Source organism: Phasianus colchicus, chromosome 1 (assembly GCF_987193195.1).
Source record: "Phasianus colchicus chromosome 1, bPhaCol1.hap1.1, whole genome shotgun sequence".
NCBI classification, from domain to species: Eukaryota; Metazoa; Chordata; class Aves; order Galliformes; family Phasianidae; genus Phasianus; species Phasianus colchicus.
Window position 1 is genome coordinate 170832634 of NC_143436.1, and position 15806 is coordinate 170848439.

The following is a 15806-nucleotide window of genomic DNA, read 5'->3' on the forward strand; positions in this document are numbered from 1 at the left end:
CATTCTATCACTTATCCAAAGTTTCCTTTGTTGCCATCACTTCTCCATCTACGTGGGATATACCAATTGGACTTGTGGGGTTTAGGAGAAGTACTTTGATTGGCTCCCAGTGAGTGAATAGATCAAGTATCTGAATTCTCTCTGAGGAGGTTTGAACTCCCTTGGAAGAAGACACTGAACCCAGTTTCTTACATACTCAGTAAGTATTCCCACTAAGCTTGTGCAGAAAAGAGGCAGCAGTACCACTGCTGTTGTGCTTCCTCCATTCACATTTTGTGGGGAGATGGATTTATCCAACATGTCTAGGGAATCAGGAAGTCCTGGAGAAGCCAGCTTTAAACTGCCCCCAAAGCTATCCAAAAGCTCAATGGCATTTCACAGACCTGAATTCTGGAGTGAGACACCAGAAGCAAATGTTAATCTCCAATATATTTCACCATTCCTTCCACTCCCCAGGGTTTTCATGACTTTAGCCCCAGTAGTTTTTCTCTGTTCATGAAGATGAGCCTACTAACAGCAAGATCAGAAAATCATTTCTTCTTTTGCGGCCATGGGCTTTCCTTCAGATATAGATAATTTTCCATGTACTTTGCTTTCCTAGTGTACACTAACTCAGAGCAGAGGACACAGGATCCTTCCTCTTTTACACTGCCTGGCACAGAGAGAGGCCAGAGGAAAAGCAAGCTTTACTCTCTATCAGCAAATACTTAATAAAAGAGAAACTTCTACAGCTTTGATTTGCATTATGGAGGCTTTGAAATTTCTATAAAATAGACAGTCACAGATTAAATAATTACAGTGCAATAATATGAAGTAAGTGCATATTTTGATTAATTATCCTTGTTTGTTGTTGTTGTTGTTGTTTTTCTTCATTTGCTTTAATTTGGTAAATCCAGTGATCAAAAATGAGTATCCAGTGTGAATTAGGGGGCATTTGCTGTTCAGTCTATTAACTTGGTTATAAACAGTAAAAAAAAGTGCACAAAACACTCCAGCCAAAACAACACATAGGTGTTTCAGAAATAATTGTCCAGACTCTACAACAGAAGAGAATAAATTGTGTAGAGAGGGAAAGAAATATTTATTTGCTGTGTGTGCAAAGCATGTAACAACCTACTGTCAAAAGCCAAGAACTGCTTCCCAAAGCTTGCACCACAGGCAGTAAGGCATCCATTACCATTCTCTTTTCTTTTCCAGTTTGCCTCTGCTGTTTGGAAAACACTTCTCTCTTTCACTTCTGCTTTTCTAACCAAGCCTCAGAGCCTTTGCCTTTCCTAGCGTCCAGAGAATTTGCTTTTTCACTTCTGCTTTGGTTCAGCTTTTATGAAACCCTGAGGACACGTCTTGCCTTTCTCTCCCATCAAGTATCAAGCTGACAATCTTGTTTTTCATTGTCATGCACTGGTTGATTATGGCAGTGGTGTATGATGTGTCAGGACTAAGGGGCCAGTTTTCAGCAGCACAAAGATAGAGGAAGAGTGAGTCTGGAACATGATGGGTTCTTTTCAGTGGCTGTAACTGCATGTGTGAAAATGGATATGTGCTTCCAATGCCCTGGGTAGATGGGATGGCAGCAACAGAGGCTGCATGCCCAAGGAAAACCTTTGGATAGAGGATGCTGGCCCATCTTGCAGGGCAGTACTCATTTAACTTCTCTGAGAAAGGGCAGTGTGGGGCTGGATGGAGACAACCCATGAGCAGAGCCAGCCTATATTATGCCACATAGACCATGCTGGCAGTCATGGTTGGACACTTCCTTGCCACATGGGACCTCCACACTCATTTTTGTTTTCAAAGTCACCGTACAACTTACCTCATAACAAGCATCTGGAGAATGCATCTTCCCCTCTGCACAACCTTCCTTTTTTGGTGGATCTGAGATCTATTCATCAGTCAGAACAAGAGGATTTCTTTTCCTATTGATAATTTTTAGCGTGTCTGCTGAGTGCAGCATACCTAGCTAAGCAAAGTGTCTTTCATTTTGCCATGTGCAAAGGCTGGGAAGCTGCAGATCCACCAGGCATGCCAGCACCTTCTGTTTAAAATCTATTTTTCCTTTGGGGTTGGGCCAACTGCTCAAAGCCAATTGCAGTTGTTGGGTCCAGACTGCTACAAAATGACTTTCTTGGGTAGCATCTAATACCTCTCCTTGACAGCAAGCTGTACTGGAGTGCGTTTACACATCCTGGCTTGGAGCTAGGCACATTCAGTTTGTCATACAAAATGGAGGCTCAAGTGCAAAATGGAATTCACAGTTTGACAACACCGCATCCCACTGTGTCATGGCATAAATGATAGTCATTCCGCTTCTGGGAATACTGTGCTTGCTGCTGGTCTCCCTGCCCCAGGGAGCAAACAGAAAACTAGATAGGGAGATGGACAATAAAAAAAAGATTGGAGACAGGGAATGATTTCCATATGAGGAGAGACTGTGAAGGTTAGGATCATTTAGAGAGGAAATGAAAAAGAAAAGGGTATGGTAGAGCTATCCAAACTAGTTAATAGAACTGGGGAGATAAATCAGATCACAGAATCACAGAATCACAGATGCTCTTCCTCACCAATTTTCCTACACACAGTGCAAGGGAACACACAGTGAAACTGAGATAGCAAATTAAAACTGATAAAATCAATTATTCAACATATATTTAGCATATGAAAGTCATTATTCTGGGACATCACTGCCATCAGAAAGATGGAGAGCATCGAAGAAGTACAGAAACTTCTGTGGAATGGAAATACCTGTGAGGATTTTAACTACGAAAAAATAAACAGAAAAATATAAGTTGTTCTGTATTGGGTGGGGGTACTTTTAAAACCTTCCTGTTGTTTATCAAGTCTTTTTGATACATCTGGATACAGGTTGGTGGCCCTGATTATGAACTGACAATCATCTGGAGTGAAAGGAAGCTGTGTCAGTAGGATGGATAAGAGGGGGACATGCTGGTGCCCTCCTCTTCATGTCAGTACTTTGAATGCAACCATTTGCACCTTTCAAATCTGCTTGAAACAGCAGGATTTTGGTGGGCTGTTGAATTTGGCACAAGCAAAGGGTAGTGTAATGGGGCAACAAGGACAGCACCTAGCTGTGTGGCAAATCCTTGTCAGCAATTCTCTGCCTAAAGATCCCAAGATCTATTGGTCCATAGATGCCCCTGCCGTGGATGCACATATATAGGGCCCTTAGGACAAAATCCAAAGAAAGATGTGGAAGCCTTATGTGTGATTTAGACTGTATCCAGGTGCCAAAATTTAAGCCAAAAAAACTACAACTCTGCAGCTGTGTACACTCAGAAATCCTGCTGGTTTGGCTGAACTGATCCTAAACCGTTCAAAAAGTGAGAGTCCAGAAGTCCCCACTGCTGAGGAAAATATCCAGAGCAAAAGACTGCAGAGCATGGCCTGTCTTTTCTCTGGTCTCATGAATTCTCATTTTCCTTCTGTCATTGAGGCTCATCTATATCCTCTTTATCAGGAACTGCCTCCCAGCAATTGGTGCAGTCCACAGCAGGGTGGCCAGGATACCTCCTTGGAGAGGGAGTGAGAAGGAGTCTGACCATCCTAAGGTATAGAAGTTTATCTCTCTGTAGCTCTTTTTGGGAAATCATGGACTAACTGCTGAGCCATTATACAATACTCTCACTACAACTCCTGTTAATGATAACATACTGAACTTCCAGGACTGTCAGGGAGCTTTAGGTGTGCTTTGAACATGTTTACTGGATCCTGCCTCCAGAAGCAGAGGCACAATCCATGAATCTCACAGCCTTTGGCAGAGATGGAGAAAAAGTATTTGGCTCAGTCGGTATCATGGTTCCATTGGGCATGCTTTGCAGCAGAAATGTTGACGCCAAACTAAGCTTTCCTGTCCAAGCTCAAGTGCTTACAGACTCTCAGACATCTAAAGGATTAAGCAAATCCTTTGTGGATCACATATTTGGACATGGGTGACTAAATTCTGCCTAAGCTGCTTGAGAAGTTGGTTCGTGCACATTATAATTTTCCAGTTCCTTCCAGCTAACCCTTTGGTGATTTACTGGTGATGATTATCTCTCTCTCACTTTGTCTATCTGTTATCTGTCACAAAAGGACTTCTCATTGGCACACCTTTTTGCTCCACCAGTAGAAAACATCTCTCCCAAATCATCTTGCTGATTAACACAAGCAAATTCAGAGCAATTTCTCTCCTTCAGATTTAGTCTGGAAGTTTGTTGCCTCTGTTTCTGAACTGAAAAATAGCTTCTACACCGTGTTATTTTTTTTCCTACCCATTTCAGTGGGGGTAAGATATGACTTTGTTGTATCAACTTTACCTTGTGCACATGAAAGCATTACATCTCCAAGAGTACTGTGCCTGAGAAAAACACATCTGATGTCACTGAGACTCTCAACAGGTCAAAGGAAAACCCAGAATTTTGTCTGTGTCCATATTGCAACCAGAAGACAAATATTTTGATCCTGAGGGGAAAGGAGCTAGGAGTTCTTGACCACTGATTGATAACTGAGGGTCTGTATAGGTAGAAGTAGTTATTACAGTCCTGCTGCTCAGCCTCTGTGCTCTGCATAGAAAAGCAATGCAGCTGTGCTGCTATTTTTCATGACTGACTCCTTTTCTATGCTGGAGGATCTCCTCCATGAGCCCTGTCATACAGAGCAAAATATAGAATGGCAGTTCTTCACCAGGAACAGGTGAAGGGCAAAGACTACCTGTTGCAATAAGTATGAAGAACAGTATAATACCCAGGGTGAGATTCATCCCAGCTAGCTGCTGATGTCACGCCTGTAGAAGTCCACACCTGCATTAGTCATCTACCTCCCCTGAGAGTCCATGGAGATGTATTTAAGACATTTTGCATTACAGCGAGATGAAGCGTGTCCAAAAGTGTCTGGCTCTCCCCCTATGGATGCCAAATGAGCCCTGTGGTGACTAGTTCAGGCACAGACATCTACATCCAATCGATCCCATCCTAAGCACGCACTTGCCAAAGCTGAAGTGAGTGGATGCTGATCTCTTTGTTGAGACTGGCTGGACCCACAGATCTTCTGATCTCACTCCTGGGGCTCAATAACCTGGTAATACCCTGCTGCAACCATCCCCAGCACATCCACTTCACTCTGTCTCTTATACCTCAGGAGGGAGGTGGCACATCTGCATTTCTCCCTAGCTGCATCTGGTGGAGAGCAGACAGACTCCACCATACAAGGCGTCCCTCAAGGGCCTGCTACCAGGGGAAGACTGCCACAGGGTTTGAAGTGAGATGTATCCCTCTCCCTCATTTTGTTTTCACCCACATGACACGTAGCTGCTTATAGAGTGGGTTCCTACCTCTAGGGTATGCACATGCTTGCACGTGTTGGATGCGCACAGATAGATGTGTGTCTGTATGTGGTTTATTAAGAATTAAAAACGCGCCTTTTTGCTTCAGACAGTATTTCCAGTGCTCGTCTTTTCAGTTGGGGGGACTGTGTTTTTAATCTCGCTAATACAAAGAAAACAATGGACCTCTTTCTCTGCTAGCTGTAAAGGGTCATAAGTAAAATGAGTTTTGGCAGACTTGTTCCAACTAGACATGCAACCACATGCAAAAATGACTCTAAATTTAGCATGTCATTTGTCAGGGTTAACCCTTCCCTTCCTCTAAGAAAAGGAGCGTATTTGCTATCTTCTTATAGCTTGTGTTTGCAAATGGATCTTGCCTCTATAAAACTCTGAACAGCAAGAATGTATAACTGCTTTTTCTCATGTAAGCCTTTATTTCTCTTTGAGTTATGATAAATGCAGGTTTATTCCTGTTTCTGTGAACAGGGCACAGTACTTTTGTACAAGAACAGTTATGATTAAACCCAAGAAAAGTGCTCTTCTCTCATGTTTCAGATGAGGGTGGGATGATCTTGCTTTTGCCTTTTGTACCACCTTGAAAACTGTTGGACTCAACCGCTGGTGATTCTACAAGCCTCAGTCACCAGCATGAAAGCAGTGTGATGGAATAAGGTTACTGCTGTGAGAAATCGCAGAGCTGAAGTCGGTCCAGAAGACTTTGAGAAAAAATTATATTGTACCTGAGACTGTACACAGGCATCAGTGTAATACCTGTTGCAGCAAAGAGAACAAGAACTGACCTTCAGCTGCAGATATTTCCAGTTGAAAGAGAAATACTAGAAATGTCCTACACTATTCTCCAGCATTTCTGACCTCGGTTAGTGTCATTTCTTATGGTTGTCAAAAATAAACAAGGAAGGGCTTTGGTGCAAGATGAAGTTCAGTTAAATCCTTGGTTTGAACTATGAAACTGATGTCTATTGACTGCACTAATAATTATGTGGGTAAGACAAATGGTTTCGGGGCATGAGAGAAAGTGGGAGCTTACCCACTTTGAAAGGCATTTCTTTGGAAAAATTGGTCTGAACTGGTCTGAGTCCATCCATGTTTCTCCCTCTTATTCTCTTTTCCCTCCCCCAACTAAGAGAACACCGTTCCCAGAAATCCCAGAGGACATTCCTAATTGAAAGCAATGATTATGAGTCATTCCTGTATATTAAGTGAAATACTCTTGCATGCCTCCCAAGGGGTAAAGTGATTAAACCCACCCGAGAAGGGCCCAGGAACTCCTGCTGTCCCTGCAAACCTTGAAATTAAAAGTCTAGCAGATAAGCTGGTGCTGCAGTATTTTCTTTCAAAACACATCTCTCTGTGAACGATGAGAGCCCGCATACAAAGAGAGAAAATGGATTGCAGTTCTGACAGTTTAAGATGCAGATTTTGTCAAGGGAGACAGTTTGTTCTCCTGAACAAACTGTGTGCTATACTGTCCTGTTGTCTGGGATATAATGGAATATAATGTTAGCCTCGGACAGTGGTTGTTGAGTCAGTGCCAGCCTCACTAATGAGCATGTGGTTTCAATAATAATATGGCTACTTGTAAGATGGCTGGCCACAAGCCAGGCACTTAATATGGAGGGGGCAACAGATGTAAAAAAGTACCATCCCTGACATGATTGCATTTCCAAAAATTCTCTGGCAGAAAAGTTAAGACTCAGCAAATCAGGATAATGAAGAATCTCCCCATATCAGGAAAGGATGAAGCTCTGACAAATGAATAGGAATCCTCTGGGTTTTGTGCAGTTATGGTAAAAAACTAAGAAATATAAGAACAGGGGTGATAAAAGAACTGATAATTCTTCTTTGTGGAAAAGCTCAAGCTAGTAATGGAAGGTGGTGGTTTTCTTTTCTTTTCTTTTCTTTTCTTTTCTTTTCTTTTCTTTTCTTTTCTTTTCTTTTCTTTTCTTTTCTTTTCTTTTCTTTTCTTTTCTTTTCTTTTCTTTTCTTTTCTTTTCTTTTCTTTCCTTTCCTTTCCTTTCCTTTCCTTTCCTTTCCTTTCCTTTCCTTTCCTTTCCTTTCCTTTCCTTTCCTTTCCTTTCCTTTCCTTTCCTTTCCTTTCCTTTCCTTTCCTTTCCTTTCCTTTCCTTTCCTTTCCTTTCCTTTCCTTTCCTTTCCTTTCCTTTCCTTTCCTTTCCTTTCCTTTCCTTTCCTTTCCTTTCCTTTCCTTTCCTTTCCTTTCCTTTCCTTTCCTTTCCTTTCCTTTCCTTTCCTTTCCTTTCCTTTTTTCTTCTCCTCTCCTCTCCTCTCCTCTCCTCTCCTCTCCTCTCCTCTCCTCTCCTCTCCTCTCCTCTCCTCTCCTCTCCTCTCCTCTCCTCTCCTCTCCTCTCCTCTCCTCTCCTCTCCTCTCCTCTCCTCTCCTCTCCTCTCCTCTCCTCTCCTCTCCTCTCCTCTCCTCTCCTCTCCTCTCCTCTCCTCTCCTCTTTTTTGAAAACTTTTGACATTCCAGACTTGGACATGAACATCCAAGTACATCAAGACAGTGAAATGAATTACAGTTTAATAATATTCCCACCACACAGACAAAATGGATTCAATTACATAATGGTAGCATTAAATGTTATTAAGAAGGAGATTCAGAATCTTGAGGCCAGACTTTCAGAAAATCATGATAAGCTGCTTAAAACAGCTGAAATAGCACATTTATAGGTTTTCCAGCCATAGGTTTGCTGGGGGAGGAGGGGGGAGGGAAGCATAGGGAAGGAGTCATTACATTCTCTCAGAAACTCTGGTGTGCTAATCTGTTATCAAGGATTAAGAGTGTGGAAAAGCAGCCCCAGACATTTTCTGATTTCATTGTTACATCTTAACCTGTTTGGTGTGGGGATACTTTCTGGAGAGGCTGCCATTGCAGGAGAGTGCATGTGAGAGTGGTGTGGATGGAAATGATTGCTCAAGCTCTCCCTGGCAATAAGGAATGGCAAAACCAGGAAAAACCAGGACAGACAACAGTCTGTCCCATGGCAAGCTGCCCAAAAACCACCCAGTCCATCTCTCCAGGGATGCTCATGAATGAAGAGTTGGGCACGCTGTACTGTTCTTCCAGAGTGGGGAAAACAAAGTATCATTTTCTCCTATGTCTACCATTTTCTCCTATGCCCCCCAATAAGTTTGTATTCTTGATATTTAGAAGTATGATTACAGATAACATTTAATGATTAAGAAAATAATGATAATTCTTCTTCAAAAGAGTGGTTAGGTACTGGAATAGGCTGCCCAGGGAGGTGGTGGAATCACCATCCCTTGAGAGGTTCAAGGAACATTTAGATGTTGTACTAAGGGACACAGTTTAGTTGGGAAATTTTGCAGGTAGGTGGACAGTTGGACTGGATGACCTTGGAGGTCTTTTCCAACCTTGGTGATTCCTTCCTTCCTTCCTTCCTTCCTTCCTTCCTTCCTTCCTTCCTTCCTTCCTTCCTTCCTTCCTTCCTTCCTTCCTTCCTTCCTTCCTTCCTTCCTTCCTTCCTTCCTTCCTTCCTTCCTTCCTTCCTTCCTTCCTCCCTTCCTCCCTTCCTCCCTTCCTCCCTTCCTCCCTTCCTCCCTTCCTCCCTCCCTCCCTTCCTCCCTCCCTCCCTCCCTCCCTCCCTCCCTCCCTCCCTTCCTCCCTCCCTCCCTTCCTCCCTTCCTCCCTTCCTCCCTTCCTCCCTCCCTCCCTCCCTCCTTCCCTCCTTCCCTCTTTCCTTCCCTCCTTCCCTCTTTCCCTCCTTCCCTTCTTCCCTCCTTCCATCCATCCAACAGGAAGACTGTTGGAGGTAGGAAAGAAGCGATAGAATTCTCAAGAATCCTCAAACTTTTTGTTCTTGTTTTACTTTTTTTTAATTTGAAAAAAAAAAATCATGAGAGAATTTGAAAGAACAGAAAAGCAGAAGAGAGAGTGGCGATAAAACAAAGGAATTCAAAACTGAATATAGAGGTAAGAACTTTTGTGATTGCCAGGATGTAAATGAATTATTATTTTCAGATAAGGTAAGTTTTATTTCACTTTATATCAGTAATAATACGTAAATATTCCTTCTGCATTTTCTGGCTGGTGATGTCAAAACAATTTCACGGTAACTTTCAATTTTTATAACTAACGTGTTTGTGGGACCATTTTGAAACTTCAATTATTTCTGAAAATTCTCGTATATATTCCCCTACTGCTCTAAACTCCTTGCACTCTTAATAATCTCACCCTGGCTAATTCCCCAAATTTTGATTTGCTGGCTGAAACTGGGTTGCTACTACTTACCAGGCAATGTTTCTTTGTTTATTGGGCTACAGTAATGTCACGTGCCAGGTTTGGGAGACCTTTCAAGCACCACTGAATGGGCAATAATTTTGTCAGGGTGCCTGCTGGCTCATTGTCTTATGATAAATGCTCTGTGAGCAGGAATGAGCATATATCTGCTGGCAGTAGGCAATAGAACATTTTACTTCTCTACTTCTTCCAGAAAAATGTCCACAGGCACCACAGATCACCTCTTATTAAGTTTTCTTCCCTCTACCTGTGGCTTTGGGGCTCATCTAAGAAGAGCTTTGAGTCCTGTGCAATATCACTGGATGGACAAAACCTATCACTGGCCACTGAAAAGGGAGCCATGTGAGGCTCCCTTGGTAGCTGATGGGGAGGAGAGGGACAGAGACACATCTGCAGGATGTTTCATCTTAGCTTCAGTAAGTGTCCGCAGGAGATGGAACAGACTGCCCTATGACCTGCTGCTTCTTTGGTGTTGTTATCAGAGAGTGAGGTGGATATCTAGCTGCCAATTCAGATTAGATGTTTGGGGAAATTTTTCAGTATGAGGGTGATGAGGCCCTGGCACAGCTGCCCAGAGAAGCTGAAGGTGCCTCATCCCCAGGCTGGATGGGGCCTTGGGCAGCCTGCCCCTAGCATGGGGTTGGAACTGGACAGGCTTTAAGGTCCTTTCCAATCCAAGCCATTCTCTGATTTTATGATTCTTCTATGATTCTTCAATCAATAGAGTAGATTTCTAATGTTAAATGAGATGTGCCTGGGCTACACCATAGGCTGTTGGCTGTGTTGAATCCTTAAAGTGCTGCCAATCCCAAACTGTTCTGGAATTGTCATCCAGCTTTACTTTTTAGGAATTGATATTGCAGATTCTTATTTTGGCTACGGAGCATTAACTGTATAAACAGCCAAGTAGACTGGGCACCATGAAAGCTTGCTGGCTGGTTGCTGCATGCCCCCTAGGCAATAAAAACATGTGCAAAGAACAAAGATCTGCACAAATCGACTGCAGATATGACCACACACGTTAAGACATAACACGTCACTGGGACATGAGAAAAAGCCTTTGTAGCAACCAGCACTGGGTGGAACTGGCTGATCCCATTAAATAGCATCAAACCCCATTGATAGAGGGCCAGCTTTTGCACTCTAACACTTGGGCAAACCTGTTGACCAAGGGCCCTGTCCTTGTCTGTGGAGGTGGCAGCCTGTGTCTAAGTGGCAGGACTGATGGAAAAGTGCAAGTAGCTCCAGTTTCTCTGAGCACCCTGACATTAAGAGGGAGACAGAAAGCCAGAGGAAGCTTATGAATCTTCTCACTCCAGGATGTTGTGGCACATAAATGTGTGGATTTCAGGGGAAAGACAATGAGAGCTGCTCTGAACTTTGATCCTCCAGGTTTTCAGGCTCTTCCAGGCATCTCTGTATTTCAGTATGCTGTGGTCACTCTTTGCTTGGATGCATGGGCAAGAAATTTGCGAACCCCAAAGGTAAGTAGCCCACTTGCTCAAGACATGAAGGAGCATCTTTTGGTTCTTGGAAACCTCCAGAGATGGTGACTCCACCACGTCCCTGGGCAGCCTATTCTAACACCTCACCAATCTTTCTGAGCAGAAATTTTTCCTAATATCCAACCTGAACCTCTTCTGATGCAACGTAAGGCCATTGCTTTTTGCCCTGATACCCAGGAGATTGGGCTGATACCTTGCTTTTTGACTGAAGGGAGACAGACATCTCTGCTCATGTAAGTGGCCATGCAAAAAAAAATACATATATACAAAAAGGAGACGAGACTGAGCTATCCTGAATAGTTTCTGTCATCCTATTTTGGACCATTTGGGATTTTATATATGTAAGTTATATACATCCCAATTTCCACGCTGTGCATTCACACAAAAAACAAAGTCCACCTGCTCACCTAATCCCTCCCATCAACACAACAATGCAAATCAAAGAGAAATGTATTGTACTGTAAGTGGCTGGAGCAGGGATGGTTTGTTCCCTCCTTGTCCTCTGCAGAATTGCATCCTCTAGCTGCTGGTGTCCCGGCTCATTCCAGCTCCCCAGCCCATGAGGCACACATTTGTAGCCCACATGTATGCTCACTTGCCAGCCAGTAAGCCTGTGCTGGCTGGCCAGGTTGGCCCTGCCAAATATCACAGCTGGGTTTGGCGCGTCCTTCCCTCACTGGGGTCACAAATTTGGGTCTATCTTCTCTCCCCTCACTTAATATTAGATGGAATTGGATTCAGAATTTATTAGGGTGTGTGTACTGAGGGGAAGGGGAGGCTAGAAGACAGGCAGACAAGCAGACAGAGCAATTGCAGGATTCTTGTTTCCTAAGCTAAAATTAACCAAAGGTTACATGAGCCTTGGTTTGTGGTGAGCTTTGGTTGGTGGAACAAAGCCTGGTGCCAGACTGTGGGAAAAGGTCCTTGGGCTGCAATGGCATGAGAGGGGAGAGACCTCCTCTACCCAGGAAACAGAAGACACCACTGTATAGAAGAGGCTCCTTGGGTTACATGTGCCCTGGAAAACTTGAAGATCCTTCCTTCTTCCTGAATTTGTGCCAGAATGAGACCCAGGCAGTGGAACCATTGTGAGTGGGCTGGGGGAGACCCAGGACCCACAGATCTGCCTGGACTGTATAGCTCCGATGCTACAACATGTTGAGCCCTGTGGAAATGGACCAGCCTTCCCCAGGCTCACTGCCTCAGCCCATGGTGCCACTGCAAGGTTGTTTGCCTATGTGAAAGGTTGAGAAAGTTTGTGTCTGTCTGGTAAAAATAATAAAAAATAGATAATTCCCAAGCTTTTGCATCTTTCCACATTGGCCTGTTGCTATTTACAGGGTGAGCTTAAAATAAAGGTGGGGAATGCATCTCCGCTTTTGCAATTCTATTTGGGGGCATATCATTACACATATTTAATGTGTGAGCTCCTCACAGTTCACCCTTAAGCAGTTGCCGGTCTACACCTGAAAGTAGGAGAAGAGAGAGTAGGTTCAGACACGGAGGAGAGAGCAATCAGCCTACAAGTGAATTTTTACAGGGAATGTATTTTTAGACTAAGAATTTTAAAACTTGTGTACATCTGTGAATCTGGCTGTGCATGTGGCTTTCTTTCTGTCTGTCTCCCAGCCTCGTTCTCCTCCTCCCGCCTGTTTCCTACCTCTCCCCCTCCCCATCCTGCCTCAGAAAATTAGCTTTCATTGGGCTTTTATAGTTGCGCTTTTAAGTCAGTCAAGATTATTTTCTGGTGCTTAAATTCCTAGTTAACATGTCATGGTGCCATTCAGTGCTGGAAATGATGTAATTTATTGGGTAGCTGGTCAATTGCACAAATAGCTGGAAAAACAAGTTTAGCTTGATATAAATAACAAGACACAACAGTATATACAGTACAACACCTTGCCTCCTGCTGCGAAGCTCCTGATTTCTGTTATTCTGGTTTCAGCACGCCTAGCTGCCTCCTTACACTCGCTGCTATGAAATAAGATAATTATAGCACAAGTAAATATTACCCAATCAATCTACCGTAACAACTGTTAAAACAAGCCATCTTATAAATTTTGCTAACAAAATATGTCTCAACCCAATATACACAGAAGGTAAGTTTCTCTGACCTTGAAATAAATTTCAAGAGCAAAGCATGTTACATGCATAATGAACATCCAGTGATGAGAGGCAGAGCTGGGGTCCACCCCTGTTTCCACCCTAAAATCTCCCGAAGCTGAGCAGCAGAAGGATGGTGTATTTTGGGACAGCTTCTCCATTCATCCACAGAGTAAATAGGAATGGCCCTATGAAGTCAGTGGTGTGTGAAATCCCCTCTTCTCTTAAGTCCAGTGGTTGGACTCAGGCAAATTAACCCCCCTCTTCCTGGAGCAAAGGCCAGATCCAGTTCTTCATTCACAGTCAGTGTGATGGCCTCACATAACATCAGCAGATTGGTGCAAGGAAACCAAAAGGCTCATTTGAAAACCAAAGTATGCTTTTCCTCTCCCTTCCTAAACTGTTTAAAAAGAATATGTATGTATATATATATATATATATATATACATACCAGCAGAGATCGAAGTAAGTTATTCAGTGGTAAGCTACTCACACCTCTGTGCAAGTATTGCATGGGCTCAAAACATCGTGAGTTGCAGAGGGCTGCACACATTGACTGGGACAAACTTTTGGACCAAGTGTAGCAGCAGTCCAGTGTTGAAATGCTACTGGATTTATGTGTTAGTCCAAACAGAGCTCTGTAGGTTTGCCTAACTGACTCACAGTGAGAAGTGAGCTTCTCCTGGGATGGGAGAAAAAGCCAAAATGCCTGATAGTAAAGATTAATGCCTTTTAGAAGAAAATAAAGATGTTCTGAATCTGTGTGTGGCAGAGAGGAGTCTCAAGGGAGAAACTAATTATGATATACTGCTTGAATACTATTATGCACTAATTACTGAAAAAGATGATGGATTTGAAAATTGTTGTGTTACTAAATGCAAGCAGAGTAAGGCCAGCGCTGGCAGCTTTTGAAAACCCCACTGTGTAGCAAGAAGCAGCCGGATTGTGCACTGTCTGGGCACCTCCCAAAAAGCATGTGCTGAGTTTCCCACACAAAAAGCAAGGGATGGCCTCCAACTCACAGGTAGGTGCTGGTCACTAGTGGGAAGTCAGGTGAGAAGGATGGTGGGATGGTGTGTGCTATTTGTAGAACTGGTCTGTGAGCTAAGGGAACTTGCGATGGAGAAGATCCACCATTTTCTGGTTGATATGTCTTGGAAAATCTGCCTTACATTTATCACTAAGGTCTCTCTAAAAAAACTTACTGAGGTACAGTTGTAGTTACTCAAGGCTCCCTCCCAACTCAGTGGAGAAAGATCTCAAGATGGTGACCTGGGATCCAAAGTAAACTGAAACCCACTCAACTAAAAAGCTAAGTGAATTTCCTGTGTGTATCTCTGACTGTCAAGATGCTCCAGGGTAGGTCTAGGATGACACAGCATGGTCAAAACCTCTTGAAAATTCATCCAGTGCATTATGTGAAGGAGCAGAGGGATGGGCTGGAGGTAACATATTGCTCTTGTGACTGAATAATGCTGCTTCTTGCAGCACTTCCTTACTCTACTACTCTCCACACTCAGCACTGGTGTGGCACATCATGCTGTCTTTTTACTGAAGAACTAAATACTGGTAAGCAAAATGTCCCCGAGACGGTTCGTTGCTGTAGCACAATTTATTTCCTTACCTACTGGATAGTTTCACCCATCATAAAGGGGAATCTGTTCAAACTGCACAGCTGAAAATCCTCTTACTCAAGTTAAACTCTGGATCATGACTGGAAGACACATGGTGGAAACACATATCCCATGTTGGCATGGGACAAAATCCAAATCCCAAATATTACATAGCCAGTATCCATAGTGGCCTCTTCAAGGTTCCTGAAACTTGTCTCGAGCCTGACTGATCCAAGAATTTTCTCAGGATCTATTCTAGCTATTGAGCAGGATTCTTGTTTATTACACTAACTTCTTGGTGTTCTTATGATCCCATTTTCTTTGATAATGAGTGACCAGATAGTAAGGGTCAGTATTGAATTGCATGGGAAGTAAAAAAACGCAGAGAGCAAACAGAAACACTTAAATGTCTTTGCTTGCTGGGGATTGACTTCCCATGGGATCTAGTAGAAGCTGCTGCTTCTGGCAAATATTACAAACTCTATCAAACAAATACTGAAGAACATACAGAAGATGTCTGCAAATCGAGTTCATGACCTGGTGCTCTCCTCTGATCAGAAAGCAAATTCATTTTTCCATTATCTTTGATGCCTTCTTGGCTTTCTCCCCTTCCAAGAAACTTCTGGTTTGTGCACGCCAGCCATGTTCATCCAGCCCATAGGGTAGAATGGAATTAATTGTCTGATTTGTTACTTTTTGCTGAAAATATGGCTTTGTCATCAAGTAATATATATATATATTTTTTTTTTTTTGAGAAAAATAGCCAAAATTCCCCTCCCTCTTTTTTGGTTCTATAAAAGTTTGAATTTTGGAAATAAATTCTAAATGAAAGCAAAGTAGTTTTTTGTTTTGTTTTTTTTTTTTCCAAGACAACAAGCATGGATCACACCAATAAGGTTTTGAGCACGCATCTGGAGGGAAATAATCCTGAGTGCCAGTATACGCAGGAAAACACCTTTGTATAAAAG